At 39.2% G+C, this 16,760-nt stretch overlaps 1 protein-coding gene across 2 annotated transcripts in view; it reads left to right on the top strand.

Annotated features, from left to right (window-relative positions):
* Positions 1–2,704: 2,704 nt before the first annotated feature.
* The window catches only part of LOC147716747 (dehydrogenase/reductase SDR family member 4-like), a 142,396-nt gene continuing 128,340 nt past the window's right edge, over positions 2,705–16,760 (top strand). For both annotated transcript variants that reach the window (XM_086923688.1, XM_086923687.1), the window contains exon 1: positions 2,705–2,852. The gene's annotated coding sequence lies outside the window, so the exon portion shown is untranslated. The remainder of the gene's footprint in view (positions 2,853–16,760) is intronic.

Here is a 16,760-nt window from a genome sequence, read left to right as displayed (position 1 = left end):
ATACTTTAGTTAAAGATCGGGGAAAAGAGAAGCACAAAGTATGTTTCCGTGTCCCCTCAGTTGCCAAATTTGCCGCTCCCCCTTCACACAGGGAGAATTAATGATTAGAGTGTCCCACAATCTGATCCTCTTCACAAAGTCAAGAAGTCACTCAATCTATCCACTCCCCCAAGACAACCCCGAGTCATGTATCCGAGCCACCATCCATGAAAGAGGTTTGTCAACCATCATATCTATGGAAATGCGGCAAGTGTTGTACTTCATGGCAGCAAAGAAGTTGAGAGAAACCTCAAAGAATAAATGGCATGAAGCACACCAGGGGCCAGCGACCCTGACATAGTAAATGGTTGCCGAGAGGTGCAATAAGAGTCAAGCAGTTAGGATAAACCTGCCTTCGAGAGTGGCGCTACGAGGCACTCCTGGCCTGATGACACTGCCCCTTAAATTGGTAGTGAGCATCAGGAGTCGCTTCCTAACTAGCTGCCCTCTCTGTCTCTGCTGACTGCCAGATGCTGACACTAGAGTCACCATCCATATGAAAGTGGTATTAAGCGTCACTGCTGGGTCATAATTCTGCTCATCTACATTTTAGGAGGGTGTCAGGATTTACACGCTAAAGCAAGGCATGAGATCTGACCTACCCATGTATCAGGTATCACACCGAAGCTCCATTCCGGATCCCCCTTCCTCTCTCCAGTCAGATGTCCAGTCAGATGTCCAACCCCCTTCCAGTATTGCCTCCAGTCAAACTCACTGCCTCTATTATTCCCATCCCAAGGGGTACGATTTACTAGCCACATTCGGCTGTCAGAACCAATTTTCCTAGGTCCAACTTTCTAGAGTATTTTCTAGGTCGGCGCCTTAATACGCGCCCGAATTCTACAGCTTGTTGCCCTACTCTCACCACACACTCCACTTCCACGTGTTCAAGACTCACTCGCCAGATTAGGGATCAGAGTTAACAATTTTACAGAGTACGGTCTCACAGGTCATTCACTGTTCGTAGTGACACCTAACCCAGCTCAAAGTCAGCGTCCGTCACCATCGGATCACCCACTGAGACTCCTCGCCACCACGGACCACTCCTGCCTCGGCTCGGACATACTCACCTGAGGACTGGCCTGCAGCTTTAGTGGCAGGCGCGAGCGGGCAGCAGAAGTGGGCAAGGGAAGGCTAGCCAGGCAGGGGCTAGTAATAATTAAATTATGTTGGCGGTGCCGCAGGGTGACAGTCTTTCTCAGTAGTCTGGCTGGGTCCTGGGATGCCTCATCTCACTTATCATACTCATGCGCACTTTTTATTACGCTGCTGTGCGATGCGCATGACTGTATGGGATTGGTCACCAGCCCCACCCTATGCCCACTGTGAAGACGCGCAGACGAGGGGACACCCAGTGCACCATAATTAATAGGGAGCCTCAGCCATAGCTGCCAAGGTTTCAGATTGCTAAGTGTGACATTTTCACAATTTTAGTGTAGTTATGAGTGACATTTTAACGACTATGAGTGACACTTTCTCACAAGAGTAATAAGCAATTTAGACATACAAATAATATCAGAAAATATACCCATTTGAGCAACGAGAAACTAAGAAGTCATTGAACTAAAGTGTACTAACGGCAGGCAGCTGAAAACTGACCAGAGCAGTGTCAGGCTGCATGTCTACAAAGTTTTCAGACCCAGTACACCACAGGACAGGGGCGAAGGTAACTCAGATTGATTGAAACATCAATGTTATTTATCAAGAGCTTCCATAGCAAGTTAGCTTAACTACTAAAACACAGATGCCCTAGCAGCCTCGCCCACACTGGTCCCCCGGGTCCTCCTTACTACTGGCAATCAATAAAGCAAGTCAGCATGCAGAGAATGAGTGAAGATTCCAGGGCCTCTCTGTCGCACATGGGTCCCAGGCCACAACAGAAGGACGAAAACCAGCGTGAAGTATTAGCCATTGCTGAGTGCAGCAGTTGGGAAACCAGCCGCTGCATACATGGAGCAGCGACTGACCCCATCCAACTACATAATTTAAACAAATAATAACAGCTCTCTCATAGCTGCCAAGGTTTCAGATTGCTTGTGTGACATTTTAATAATGTTAGAGTAATTATGAGTGACATTTCAATGATTATGAGTGACACTGTCTGGCGAGCAAAATTAAACAATGAAGATGAGGGAAACAATATCAGAAATTGCACACATTTGAGGAACGATAAACTAAGTTAACTGCTGCAAAACGTAAGAAATATAAACAAATTTAATTTATCAGACTCTAGCTAAAATTGCAGAAATGAGAAAAGCAGCTTCCAAGAGGTTCAACATGTCATTATACTCAGCTGTGACTCGGAGTCTCACTCAACCACCGCCAGGGACCTGAGCAGTAACGCAACAGTAAAACAAAGCAGACATACTGTGTGACTGAGAGGGGCACAGGCAAACTCAGAATAAGTCTAGGATGGATTGCACACGTTAGTAGGCGTCACTCTGAGAAGGCACCTGCATCTGATTGATATGATACACACTTTACACATTGAACTGTGTATGCTGTCAGCTATTGTTTGCATTGTCTGTTTTTATTTGTTTAAATGGTTGACGTTCTCTCATGGCGGTGAAAGCGGCCTTGCAAGTTCGGTATTTCCTGTCAGCAGCCACGCTGACTCCTCCGTGTGACGGCCCTCATAAGGCTCATTCGTCGCGTGACACCCGACAGAGAACGGGAGGCAGCGGTGTGTCAAACCCCAACTGTCGGCAGAGGCACCCTCCCTGGCTACCGGGACAGGAACGAAGGTGTGCCCTTCCCTCGCATCTTTGCGCACGCACTGACGCCACTCACGTTTGACAGTACAGAGGAATTTGGTAAAGTATTGAGATTTCCACGTTTTCACTTCGTAAAACGTCTTATGCTTTGAACTGAAATGTTAAAGTGTCATTAATGCTGCTCCTCGTGGGTGTTAATGTATTTACTGTTGACGGGGGCTCATTGGTATCACAAAATATATAGCAAGTGTTAGTATGCGTTCCAAAGACAGTTATACATTTTCAAAACACACTGTTGAAATGTTGTCACCTGCTTCCCCATAGCCCCAAATACAGAGAACTTTTTTAACTCACTGTAAAATCCGTGATAAGTTATGTATCTTTTTAAAATATTTACGTTCATCTTCAAGAATGACTGTATCCCTATACTAATATTGTAGGCTGTTTTCTTCGTAATTTAGCTTCATTTTCAATGTTTCTTTGCTATGTTTTGATAAGTTTTAAGGAGTTTCACGGAAACAAAGAAAAGTTAAAGCAGTCAATTACTTCTGCTTTTCTAGGTTTAAGTAGGTTTCTTTGGGCTGATTTTTCTTCTTGTAAAAATGTATATTTGTAAAAAAAAAAATTCAACTCAAAACACTTCTAGCGAAAAGCTGATTTCATGTATTGCAAAAAATGTACAAACATAGGGGGATATGTACAAGAAAGTGGCGGAGAGAGGCGTTAGCCGTCATGGCTTAACGCCTCACTCCGCACCATATTTACAAGGAGATGGTGCAGCCTTACGTTTCCCCCTGCGATCTGGCTAAGTTTAGCAACTTAGCATCAACGCAGGTACCCTTTCACCATTGTGCAATGGTGTCTGTGTACAGGGGAGGATTGTTTGTGTAGGAAGGTGTCCTTTCCTGCACATAAACAATCCTAAAATACCATTATGTCACTTTCATGTGTGCTGCTTCATGCAGCACACATGAAAGTCACACAATTGCATTTTTATTAAAGGACTGTTTATGTACAGAAAGGGACACCTTCCTGTACATAACCAATCCATGGCATTTTGCATTTTTCATGTCTTCGGCACAAGGCAGCACACATGGAAAAAGCAAAGCCGAGTAGAAATAATGCATTTCTCCTCTTTTGCCAACTTAAGACCGGTTTTTACCTGGTCTTAAATTTGGCACCACCTCCTATGAACGCCAACCTTGTACATAGGAGAAGCATGAAAAACAATGGGTATTGAGATGGAACGCCCACTGCAACACCCAATTTTACGCTAACCATAGCGTGAAAGGGGGCCTTATTTGCAAGGCACCGTTATGCCACATGAAGTGGCTTAGTGCTGCCTTGTAAATAATGGTAAATAGAGTGAGCAACCCAGTAAACCTTTGGGGGCTTGGGTAAAAATATAATAGGATGGGTAAAATTGCCTCCAAAGGAGTTTGTTGTCTTTGGTTGAGTTGACTTAATTATGGAACTGAGTTGAATACAGGTAACTTAATTATCCTGAACAAAATTAATTCCAGTTGATTTAAAAAACATTCATACACTTATAACTGATTAAACATGACAATACTTTACAGTGAGACAAAAACAAATAGACATGTGTATAGGCAAAAAAGTGAATTTTATCAAAATTAGGTCACAAAGGGAAATATACAATGCAAAAGAAAGTATGCAAAACAGGAATACAGGATATATGTCTGAAAATAAATCAAGATCTCTGTAAGGCCTGTTAGCCGCCTATCCAAAATACAGATTAAAAGAATTTCCTTTTGGATAAAGCTGAGAGTCGACGTTTCGGTCTTTATGGGCAACTCTTCAAGACCATCATCAGGACAGTAGATAGTAAATATTGTAACTCCCTAGTAGAAATAGAATAAAACAATTTGACTATGATCTAATAACTGATTTAAACATTCATTATTGCGCTATACACATTTACAAATAACATATATACTAACTAATGAGAGGTTAAAAACATAATGCTAACATAGACAATGAGAACACACAATGAGTACAACAAGCAAATTCAGACATATTTACAATGCATCAATTCATTACGAAATTCAATATATCAAAGAATTCTCAATCTGAACCAACTAATGTGTGACGTGCCCCAAGTAATAAATAAAGCAGGCAGTCATGTTCTCATATACAACTTATATGGAACATATTGCTGACTATTCAATTGTATGGCTTTCAATTGTATGGCTTACTTTGCTAGATACTCATTTGCATGGCTTTCTAAATTAGAGGTACATTGTTACTTTGTCATGAACCTGAGATCAATGCGCATGATAATAATAACCTAATTGTGCTTAGCTACGACCAAACTACGTTCGTTATGTTGTCAAATGTCTGTACCTTAAATCGATAGTTTTGCTCCGTGTTTTTGGAGAGAGGCGCTATGTAGAGCAGAAGCGTTGTATCTGTGGACATTCAAGAATGGGGTATGTATCAATATCCTTTTCCACCCTTTTAACTAAGGTGGTTCAATAATTTAAAATAGTGCCATTACCTATTTCAAGACGTAGAGGTTTGCTTTTTAAGCTTCTTTGGTCGAATCTTGTACTTGCTTGCACGGGGGTCGCAAGGAAAATTTCGGAACGTATAAATGAAACAATGAAACAATCTATAGAAATGAAATGGGTGAAGTAGTTAGACCCATGAGTAAAAAGATAAGCCCAAGTTTTAAGCCTAACAATATGGTGCGCAGATCGGGTAAATTTACCTTTAGGCGTATTTAGAGTAGCTATCAAGGCTCTCTTCTTTAAGCTCGCTCCTCGCAAAAGTGTCAGAGGGGGCCACAGTCAATGATGCATTCGACAAGGACCAGTCTAAACAAATAAAACGACAAAATGCAAGGGCATAGTTTACAACCCATAACTAAATAGCAGGGTGTAAGTAAATCAAACGAACGTGCGTGTTGACAGGGAGCCTTTACATGTTCAAAGCATCCGCGTTCAAGGAATGTATTCGCCGTTACTCCGCAAGCAGAAAAATGCAGTGCGGAGTCGCGTGTTTTTAGGGCTGAATTGTTTGGAAATCAAAAGAGGACTACTCTGCCTCTTTCTTGGGCGCCATCTTAGAATGGTGTCAATGTGTCGGAAAATGATGTTTAAAAATATCAGATGTGCAATTTTAAAGTGAGTTTTGTCTACTCCTAATTATGGAAGTATATTCACTAATATATCTCTGAAGAAAGAAAGAATGCCATTGCAACAATGAACCTTTGTATTAAAAGAACGCTACTAGAGCGCGGGGGTGACAGTTATATAAGCTTGCTAATCATATCGACACATAGGATTTACAATTTTATGTGCAAGAAAATACACTTCTGTATGTACAGAGTCAATGAGTATATACATTTCAAAACAGTTTACAACATAGTAATGCAATTCATTGGTTAGACAATATTGAAACTAACAACAGCTAGTGTTGAAATTCAGACCAATTGTTATTGGAGGATGCTAGTAGAAAATATGTCTCACACTATTGAGTGATTACAGAAAAACGGGTTCATAGAAATTAAGGCAGAATTTTATTTTAGGCATGCCAATGAGTGCCATTCAGTGGCAGAGTTTAATCCCATATTTACTGTATCCGTTATGCATATCAATTTACCCTCTCTTAATGAGAGTGTTCTGTTCACATTGTTATTTCTTTTATTGGGTTTAATGACCTCAAGAACCCACCATAGCATATCGGTTTCTTTATGGCCAAAAGAAAGATAGTGCTCCACAAGTGGAGCATTTTCTTTCTTGCACCTAATGCGTGATTGGTGCTGTAGGATCCTTTTTTTGACAGGTTGAATTGTTTTACCAATGTAATGAAGATGACAAGGACATTGAATACAGTATATTACACTGGTTGTGTTACAATTGGAAAAACTTTTTGCTGTGAATTTAATCCCATTGATTTCACATGACTTAACTGTTGTAGTCGTTGAACATGCTGTACAGTTATGACATTTGAAATGACCTATAACAGGTGTTGTTTGCAACATGTTGCTCAGTGAGTTTTTTTCAACCGGTTCTTCATATGCGTGAATCAATCTATCACGGATGTTAGTGCCTCTTTTGAAGGCGAACAGTGGTTTTTTCGCTAATTCAGGAATGGATGTCAGTAAATTCCAGTTCTTTGTGATTATTTTTTTAATGATGTTAGAATGGGTGCCAAAAGTTAACACACATACTATGTCATTTCTATTCTGGCGCTCACGGACGCTTAAGAGGGCCTCACGGTTGTAGTACCAAGCTAGTTTCATGGATTTCCGAAGTAACCGTGCGGGATATCCTCGTGCCATTAGTTTAAGTTTCAGTTTGTTCGCCTCAGAGAAATAGTCATTTTTAAAGGTACAGTTTCTCCGAAGGCGGAGAAACTGGCCAAAAGGAAGGCCGTCCTTGAGGGCTTGGGGATGATGGCTTTTATAGCTAAGTAGTGTATTCCTAGCAGTTTTTTTTTTATAGAATGTTGTATACAGACAGTTGTTATCGTCTACTTTGATGGTAATGTCCAAAAATGGCATTTCCTTCGAGCTGTGTTCCAGAGTGAATTTAAGGTTGGCTTTTCTAGTGTTCAACCATAGATGGAAAGATTCAAGTTCTTGAGTACTGCCATGCCATATCATAAAGACATCATCGATGTAGCTAATCCATTTGCGTATGTGATCAGCAAATGGATTAGCTACATCGAGAACATATTCATCCTCAAAGGCAGAAACATAAATGTTAGCAATGTCTGGGGCATAAATTGCCCCCATGGCTACCCCCTTGAGTTGCTGGAAGTAGCAATTTTGAAATAGGAAGAAATTCTCACACAAAGATATTCTAATGCATTCCATAATGAACAGTGTTGGTACTGAATGTGGTCGAGGTCTTGATTCGAGCAGTTTGTTCAAAAGATCAAGTACCTCAGATTGAGGAATGTTGGTGTATAAGCTCTCTATATCCATAGAGACTAGGATATCACCAATCGGATCAAACTTCTGATTCTCTACTGCATTAATAACAGACATAGTATCCCTGATGTAATTGGGGTTGTCTACTGCAAAGGGTCTGATGAAAAAATCCGCATATTGTGCCAGGGGCTTAAGGATCGAATTGCACCCTGACACAATTGGGCGGCCAGGAGGGTCCACCTGATCTTTGTGAACTTTTGGCAGCAAGTAAATTGCTGGAATGGTTGCTGTTTTATTTACCAGGAACGAGGCTTCTTTTTCGTTCAGCCAGCCACCATCAAGACCTTGTTTGCTCAGAATTTCAATCTCTTTCAAAAGGCGTATAGAGGGATTGCCCTTCAGTTTTTTATAGTGAGATGGAACTGTTCATTGTCTCAGCATTTCTGTCTCATATTTTGTTTTATCCCAGATCACGATTCCACCTCCCTTATCTGCTGGTTTTAGTATGGCTGTTGGAAGGTTCTGTAAATGCTGTAAAGCCTGCTGTTGTGGTTTAGTTAAGTTTGATTTGAAGCCTAGAGGTTTTTTGAATAAATTCTCTATTTCTATTAGTGTTGCATTTTCAAAGGTAAGGATTTCTTTACAGACCATTGTGTTAGTGGGATAAAAGGTTGAGGGATTTCTAAGCCCTGTGATGCTTTCTTCGGGTCGCTGGTATTATTTGCAAAGTACTTGCGTAAGCAGATGGTGCGAAAGAAACGGTATAACTCAAGTTTAGTATTGAAAATGTCATTTCTGTAGGGTTGGTACATAGCTGAGACCTTGTGATAAAACCGATATTTCATGCTCTGATAATAGATGGGAAGAGAGATTGAAAATAGGAATGGTTTGATCAGTTTCTACCATTCGTAGTACTGGTTCCGGGTTTGCCGGAATCCCGGAGTGTACTGATTGCGGTACCATCCTCGCTTGGGTGGCTGGGGTCTCCGAGGAGGTCTGGTTGATCTTTGGTCCTGTGGTAAAAAACCTTTATTAGATGTAGATGGTTGTTGATCGTATCGGTGGAAATTGGGATCATATGATTTTTCACTTCCTGAGTCAGAACCTGATTCAAGAAAAGGTGACTCTTTTGGATTGCTGTTGATTGGCTCCTTGGTTGGTATAGAAGTCCTTTCTAAGATAGGGATACGTACGTTCTTTATTGTATCTCCTAATATCGTTCTGTAGTTTCTCAGTTTTTTTATGTGAATTGAATTCTTCGAATTCTTTCACAGTTTGTTTAACTTTATCTAATAGAGCATTGCTGTTAGTGATTGTGCTGTCGCCTGTAATTTTATTTTCCAGAGTCTCAATTTCCTTAGTGAGGATTTTAATTTGTCTAAATGCAGTTTCGATACTCAAGACCATCCATGTTCTTGAACATCGATTTGCAGAGAAACTGAAACCTATTTTAAACTCCTCATCATCAACAAAGATGATGGGGATATTGTGTATCTGAAGACCCGCAGGTATAATGTTGGAATTGAGACAGTCAGTTAAGAATTTGGCATGAAGCTCCGTTCTTACCAATTTCTTCTTTAAACGTTCTAGCTGATTGATGTCAGATTCATAAGGTAGTTGTGTGACTGGACCTTTATTGCCAAGCAACGAAGGGCCAGATGCTACTTTTAGGATGTATTCATCTGTGTATGCTAAAGTTTCTGCCTCAGACATAGGTGTTGAGACAAAAACTGAAAAGACCACTTAGTTAAGCGGCTCACAACAGACAGCTGTCTGCGCAAGATTATGGTAAATAGAGTGAGCAACCCAGTAAACCTTTGGGGGCTTGGGTAAAAATATAATAGGATGGGTAAAATTGCCTCCAAAGGAGTTTGTTGTCTTTGGTTGAGTTGACTTAATTATGGAACTGAGTTGAATACAGGTAACTTAATTATCCTGAACAAAATTTATTCCAGTTGATTTAAAAAACATTCATACACTTATAACTGATTAAACATGACAATACTTCACAGTGAGACAAAAACAAATAGACATGTGCATAGGCAAAAAAGTGAATTTTATCAATATTAGGTCACAAAGGGAAATATACAATGCAAAAGAAAGTATGCAAAACAGGAATACAGGATATATGTCTGAAAATAAATCAAGATCTCTGTAAGGCCTGTTAGCCGCCTATCCAAAATACAGATTAAAAGAATTTCCTTTTGGATAAAGCTGAGAGTCGACGTTTCGGTCTTTATGGGCAACTCTTCAAGACCATCATCAGGACAGTAGATAGTAAATATTGTAACTCCCTAGTAGAAATAGAATAAAACAATTTGACTATGATCTAATAACTGATTTAAACATTCATTATTACGCTATACACATTTACAAATAACATATATACTAACTAATGAGAGGTTAAAAACATAATGCTAACATAGACAATGAGAACACACAATGAGTACAACAAGCAAATTCAGACGTATTTACAATGCATCAATTCATTACGAAATTCAATATATCAAAGAATTCTCAATCTGAACCAACTAATGTGTGACGTGCCCCAAGTAATAAATAAAGCAGGCAGTCATGTTCTCATATACAACTTATATGGAACATATTGCTGACTATTCAATTGTATGGCTTTCAATTGTATGGCTTACTTTGCTAGATACTCATTTGCATGGCTTTCTAAATTAGAGGTACATTGTTACTTTGTCATGAACCTGAGATCAATGCGCATGATAATAATAACCTAATTGTGCTTAGCTACGACCAAACTACGTTCGTTATGTTGTCAAATGTCTGTACCTTAAATCGATAGTTTTGCTCCGTGTTTTTGGAGAGAGGCGCTATGTAGAGCAGAAGCGTTGTATCTGTGGACATTCAAGAATGGGGTATGTATCAATATCCTTTTCTACCCTTTTAACTAAGGTGGTTCAATAATTTAAAATAGTGTCATTACCTATTTCAAGACGTAAAGGTTTGCTTTTTAAGCTTCTTTGGTCGATTCTTGTACTCGCTTGCACGGGGGTCGCAAGGAAAATTTCGGAACGTATAAATGAAACAATGAAACAATCTATAGAAATGAAATGGGTGAAGTAGTTAGACCCATGGGTAAAAAGATAAGCCCAAGTTTTAAGCCTAACAATATGGTGCGCAGATCGGGTAAATTTACCTTTAGGCGTATTTAGAGTAGCTATCAAGGCTCTCTTCTTTAAGCTCGCTCCTCGCAAAAGTGTCAGAGGGGGCCACAGTCAATGATGCATTCGACAAGGACCAATCTAAACAAATAAAACGACAAAATGCAAGGGCATAGTTTACAACCCATAACTAAATAGCAGGGTGTAAGTAAATCAAACGAACGTGCGTGTTGACAGGGAGCCTTTACCTGTTCAAAGCATCCGCGTTCAAGGAATGTATTTGCCGTTACTCCGCAAGCTGAAAAATGCAGTGCGGAGTCGCGTGTTTTTTAGGCTGAATTGTTTGGAAATCAAAAGAGGACTACTCTGCCTCTTTCTTGGGCGCCATCTTAGAATGGTGTCAATGTGTCGGAAAATGATGTTTAAAAATATCAGATGTGCAATTTTAAAGTGAGTTTTGTCTACTCCTAATTATGGAAGTATGTTCACTAATATATCTCTGAAGAAAGAAAGAATGCCATTGCAACAATGAACCTTTGTATTAAAAGAACGCTACTAGAGCGCGGGGGTGACAGTTATATAAGCTTGCTAATCATATCGACACATAGGATTTACAATTTTAGGTACAAGAAAATACACTTCTGTATGTACAGAGTCAATGAGTATATACATTTCAAAACAGTTTACAACATAGTAATGCAATTCATTGGTTAGACAATATTGAAACTAACAACAGCTAGTGTTGAAATTCAGACCAATTGTTATTGGAGGATGCTAGTAGAAAATATGTCTCACACTATTGAGTGATTACAGAAAAACGGGTTCATAGAAATTAAGGCAGAATTTTATTTTAGGCATGCCAATGAGTGCCATTCAGTGGCAGAGTTTAATCCCTTATTTACTGTATCCGTTATGCATATCAATTTACCCTCTCTTAATGAGAGTGTTCTGTCCACATTGTTATTTCTTTTATTGGGTTTAATGACCTCAAGAACCCACCATAGCATATCGGTTTCTTTATGGCCAAAAGAAAGATAGTGCTCCACAAGTGGAGCATTTTCTTTCTTGCACCTAATGCGTGATTGGTGCTGTAGGATCCTTTTTTTGACAGGTTGAATTGTTTTACCAATGTAATGAAGATGACAAGGACATTGAATACAGTATATTACACTGGTTGTGTTACAATTGGAAAAACTTTTTGCTGTGAATTTAATCCCATTGATTTCTCAATAGTGTGAGACATATTTTCTACTAGCATCCTCCAATAACAATTGGTCTGAATTTCAACACTAGCTGTTGTTAGTTTCAATATTGTCTAACCAATGAATTGCATTACTATGTTGTAAACTGTTTTGAAATGTATATACTCATTGACTCTGTACATACAGAAGTGTATTTTCTTGCACATAAAATTGTAAATCCTATGTGTCGATATGATTAGCAAGCTTATATAACTGTCACCCCCACGCTCTAGTAGCGTTCTTTTAATACAAAGGTTCATTGTTGCAATGGCATTCTTTCTTTCTTCAGAGATATATTAGTGAACATACTTCCATAATTAGGAGTAGACAAAACTCACTTTAAAATTGCACATCTGATATTTTTAAACATCATTTTCCGACACATTGACACCATTCTAAGATGGCGCCCAAGAAAGAGGCAGAGTAGTCCTCTTTTGATTTCCAAACAATTCAGCCTTAAAAACACGCGACTCCGCACTGCATTTTTCTGCTTGCGGAGTAACGGCGAATACATTCCTTGAACGCGGATGCTTTGAACATGTAAAGGCTCCCTGTCAACACGCACGTTTGTTTGATTTACTTACACCCTGCTATTTAGTTATGGGTTGTAAACGATGCCCTTGCATTTTGTCGTTTTATTTGTTTAGATTGGTCCTTGTCGAATGCATCATTGACTGTGGCCCCCTCTGACACTTTTGCGAGGAGCGAGCTTAAAGAAGAGAGCCTTGATATCTACTCTAAATACGCCTAAAGGTAAATTTACCCGATCTGCGCACCATATTGTTAGGCTTAAAACTTGGGCTTATCTTTTTACCCATGGCTCTAACTACTTCACCCATTTCATTTCTATAGATTGTTTCATTGTTTCATTTATACGTTCCGAAATTTTCCTTGCGACCCCCGTGCAAGCGAGTACAAGATTCGACCAAAGAAGCTTAAAAAGCAAACCTCTACGTCTTGAAATAGGTAATGGCACTATTTTAAATTATTGAACCACCTTAGTTAAAAGGGTAGAAAAGGATATTGATACATACCCCATTCTTGAATGTCCACAGATACAACGCTTCTGCTCTACATAGCGCCTCTCTCCAAAAACACGGAGCAAAACTATCGATTTAAGGTACAGACATTTGACAACATAACGAACGTAGTTTGGTCGTAGCTAAGCACAATTAGGTTATTATTATCATGCGCATTGATCTCAGGTTCATGACAAAGTAACAATGTACCTCTAATTTAGAAAGCCATGCAAATGAGTATCTAGCAAAGTAAGCCATACAATTGAAAGCCATACAATTGAATAGTCAGCAATATGTTCCATATAAGTTGTATATGAGAACATGACTGCCTGCTTTATTTATTACTTGGGGCACGTCACACATTAGTTGGTTCAGATTGAGAATTCTTTGATATATTGAATTTCGTAATGAATTGATGCATTGTAAATACGTCTGAATTTGCTTGTTGTACTCATTGTGTGTTCTCATTGTCTATGTTAGCATTATGTTTTTAACCTCTCATTAGTTAGTATATATGTTATTTGTAAATGTGTATAGCGCAATAATGAATGTTTAAATCAGTTATTAGATCATAGTCAAATTGTTTTATTCTATTTCTACTAGGGAGTTACAATATTTACTATCTACTGTCCTGATGATGGTCTTGAAGAGTTGCCCATAAAGACCAAAACGTCGACTCTCAGCTTTATCCAAAAGGAAATTCTTTTAATCTGTATTTTGGATAGGCGGCTAACAGGCCTTACAGAGATCTTGATTTATTTTCAGACATATATCCTGTATTCCTGTTTTGCATACTTTCTTTTGCATTGTATATTTCCCTTTGTGACCTAATTTTGATAAAATTCACTTTTTTGCCTATACACATGTCTATTTGTTTTTGTCTCACTGTGAAGTATTGTCATGTTTAATCAGTTATAAGTGTATGAATGTTTTTTAAATCAACTGGAATTAATTTTGTTCAGGATAATTAAGTTACCTGTATTCAACTCAGTTCCATAATTAAGTCAACTCAACCAAAGACAACAAACTCCTTTGGAGGCAATTTTACCCATCCTATTATATTTTTACCCAAGCCCCCAAAGGTTTACTGGGTTGCTCACTCTATATACCATAATCTTGCGCAGACAGCTGTCTGTTGTGAGCCGCTTAACTAAGTGGTCTTTTCAGTTTTTGTCTCAACACCTATGTCTGAGGCAGAAACTTTAGCATACACAGATGAATACATCCTAAAAGTAGCATCTGGCCCTTCGTTGCTTGGCAATAAAGGTCCAGTCACACAACTACCTTATGAATCTGACATCAATCAGCTAGAACTTTTAAAGAAGAAATTGGTAAGAACGGAGCTTCATGCCAAATTCTTAACTGACTGTCTCAATTCCAACATTATACCTGCGGGTCTTCAGATACGCAATATCCCCATCATCTTTGTTGATGATGAGGAGTTTAAAATAGGTTTCAGTTTCTCTGCAAATCGATGTTCAAGAACATGGATGGTCTTGAGTATCGAAACTGCATTTAGACAAATTAAAATCCTCACTAAGGAAATTGAGACTCTGGAAAATAAAATTACAGGCAACAGCACAATCACTAACAGCAAGGCTCTATTAGATAAAGTTAAACAAACTGTGAAAGAATTCGAAGAATTCAGTTCACATAAAAAAACTGAGAAACTACAGAACGATATTAGGAGATACAATAAAGAACGTACGTATCCCTATCTTAGAAAGGACTTCTATACCAACCAAGGAGCCAATCAACAGCAATCCAAAAGAGTCACCTTTTCTGAATCAGGTTCTGACTCAGGAAGTGAAAAATCATATGATCCCAATTTCCACCGATACGATCAACAACCATCTACATCTAATAAAGGTTTTTTACCACAGGACCAAAGATCAACCAGACCTCCTCGGAGACCCCAGCCACCCAAGCGAGGATGGTACCGCAATCAGTACACTCTGGGATTCCGGCAAACCCGGAACCAGTACTACGAATGGTAGAAACTGATCAAACCATTCCTATTTTCAATCTCTCTTCCCATCTATTATCAGAGCATGAAATATCGGTTTTATCACAAGGTCACAGCTATGTACCAACCTACAGAAATGACATTTTCAATACTAAACTTGAGTTATACCGTTTCTTTCGCACCATCCGCTTACGCAACTACTTTGCAAATAATACCAGCGACCCGAAGAAAGGCATCACAGGGCTTAGAAATCCCTCAACCTTTTATCCCACTAACACAATGGTCTGTAAAGAAATCCTTACCTTTGAAAATGCAACACTAATAGAAATAGAGAATTTATTCAAAAAACCTCTAGGCTTCAAATCAAACTTAACTAAACCACAACAGCAGGCTTTACAGCATTTACAGAACCTTCCAACAGCCATACTAAAACCCGCAGACAAGGGAGGTGGAATCGTGATCTGGGATAAAACAAAATATGAGACAGAAATGCTGAGACAATTAACAGTTCCATCTCACTATAAAAAACTGAAGGGCAATCCCTCTATACGCCTTTTGAAAGAGATTGAAATTCTGAGCAAACAAGGTCTTGATGGTGGCTGGCTGAACGAAAAAGAAGCCTCGTTCCTGGTAAATAAAACAGCAACCATTCCAGCAATTTACTTGCTGCCAAAAGTTCACAAAGATCAGGTGGACCCTCCTGGCCGCCCAATTGTGTCAGGGTGCAATTCGATCCTTAAGCCCCTGGCACAATATGCTGATTTTTTCATCAGACCCTTTGCAGTAGACAACCCCAATTACATCAGGGATACTATGTCTGTTATTAATGCAGTAGAGAATCAGAAGTTCGATCCGATTGGTGATATCCTAGTCTCTATGGATATAGAGAGCTTATACACCAACATTCCTCAATCTGAGGTACTTGATCTTTTGAACAAACTGCTCTAATCAAGACCTCGACCACATTCAGTACCAACACTGTTCATTATGGAATGCATTAGAATATCTTTGTGTGAGAATTTCTTCCTATTTCAAAATTGCTACTTCCAGCAACTCAAGGGGGTAGCCATGGGGGCAATTTATGCCCCAGACATTGCTAACATTTATGTTTCTGCCTTTGAGGATGAATATGTTCTCGATGTAGCTAATCCATTTGCTGATCACATACGCAAATGGATTCGCTACATCGATGATGTCTTTATGATATGGCATGGCAGTACTCAAGAACTTGAATCTTTCCATCAATGGTTGAACACTAGAAATGCCAACCTTAAATTCACTCTGGAACACAGCTCGAAGGAAATGCCATTTTTGGACATTACCATCAAAGTAGACGATAACAACTGTCTGTATACAACATTCTATACAAAAAAAACTGCTAGGAATACACTACTTAGCTATAAAAGCCATCATCCCCAAGCCCTCAAGGACGGCCTTCCTTTTGGCCAGTTTTTCCGCCTTCGGAGAAACTGTACCTTTAAAAATGACTATTTCTCTGAGGCGAACAAACTGAAACTTAAACTAATGGCACGAGGATATCCCGCACGGTTACTTCGGAAATCCATGAAACGAGCTTGGTACTACAACCGTGAGGCCCTCTTAAGCGTCCGTGAGCGCCAGAATAGAAATGACATAGTATGTGTGTCAACTTTTGGCACCCATTCTAACATCATTAAAAAAATAATCACAAAGAACTGGAATTTACTGACATCCATTCCTGAATTAGCGAAAAAAGCACTGTTCGCCTTCAAAA

Source organism: Lissotriton vulgaris, chromosome 5 (genome assembly GCF_964263255.1).
Source record: "Lissotriton vulgaris chromosome 5, aLisVul1.2, whole genome shotgun sequence".
NCBI lineage: Eukaryota > Metazoa > Chordata > Amphibia > Caudata > Salamandridae > Lissotriton > Lissotriton vulgaris.
Note: the sequence above shows the minus strand (reverse complement) of the source record. Positions and strands in the feature narration are given on the sequence as shown.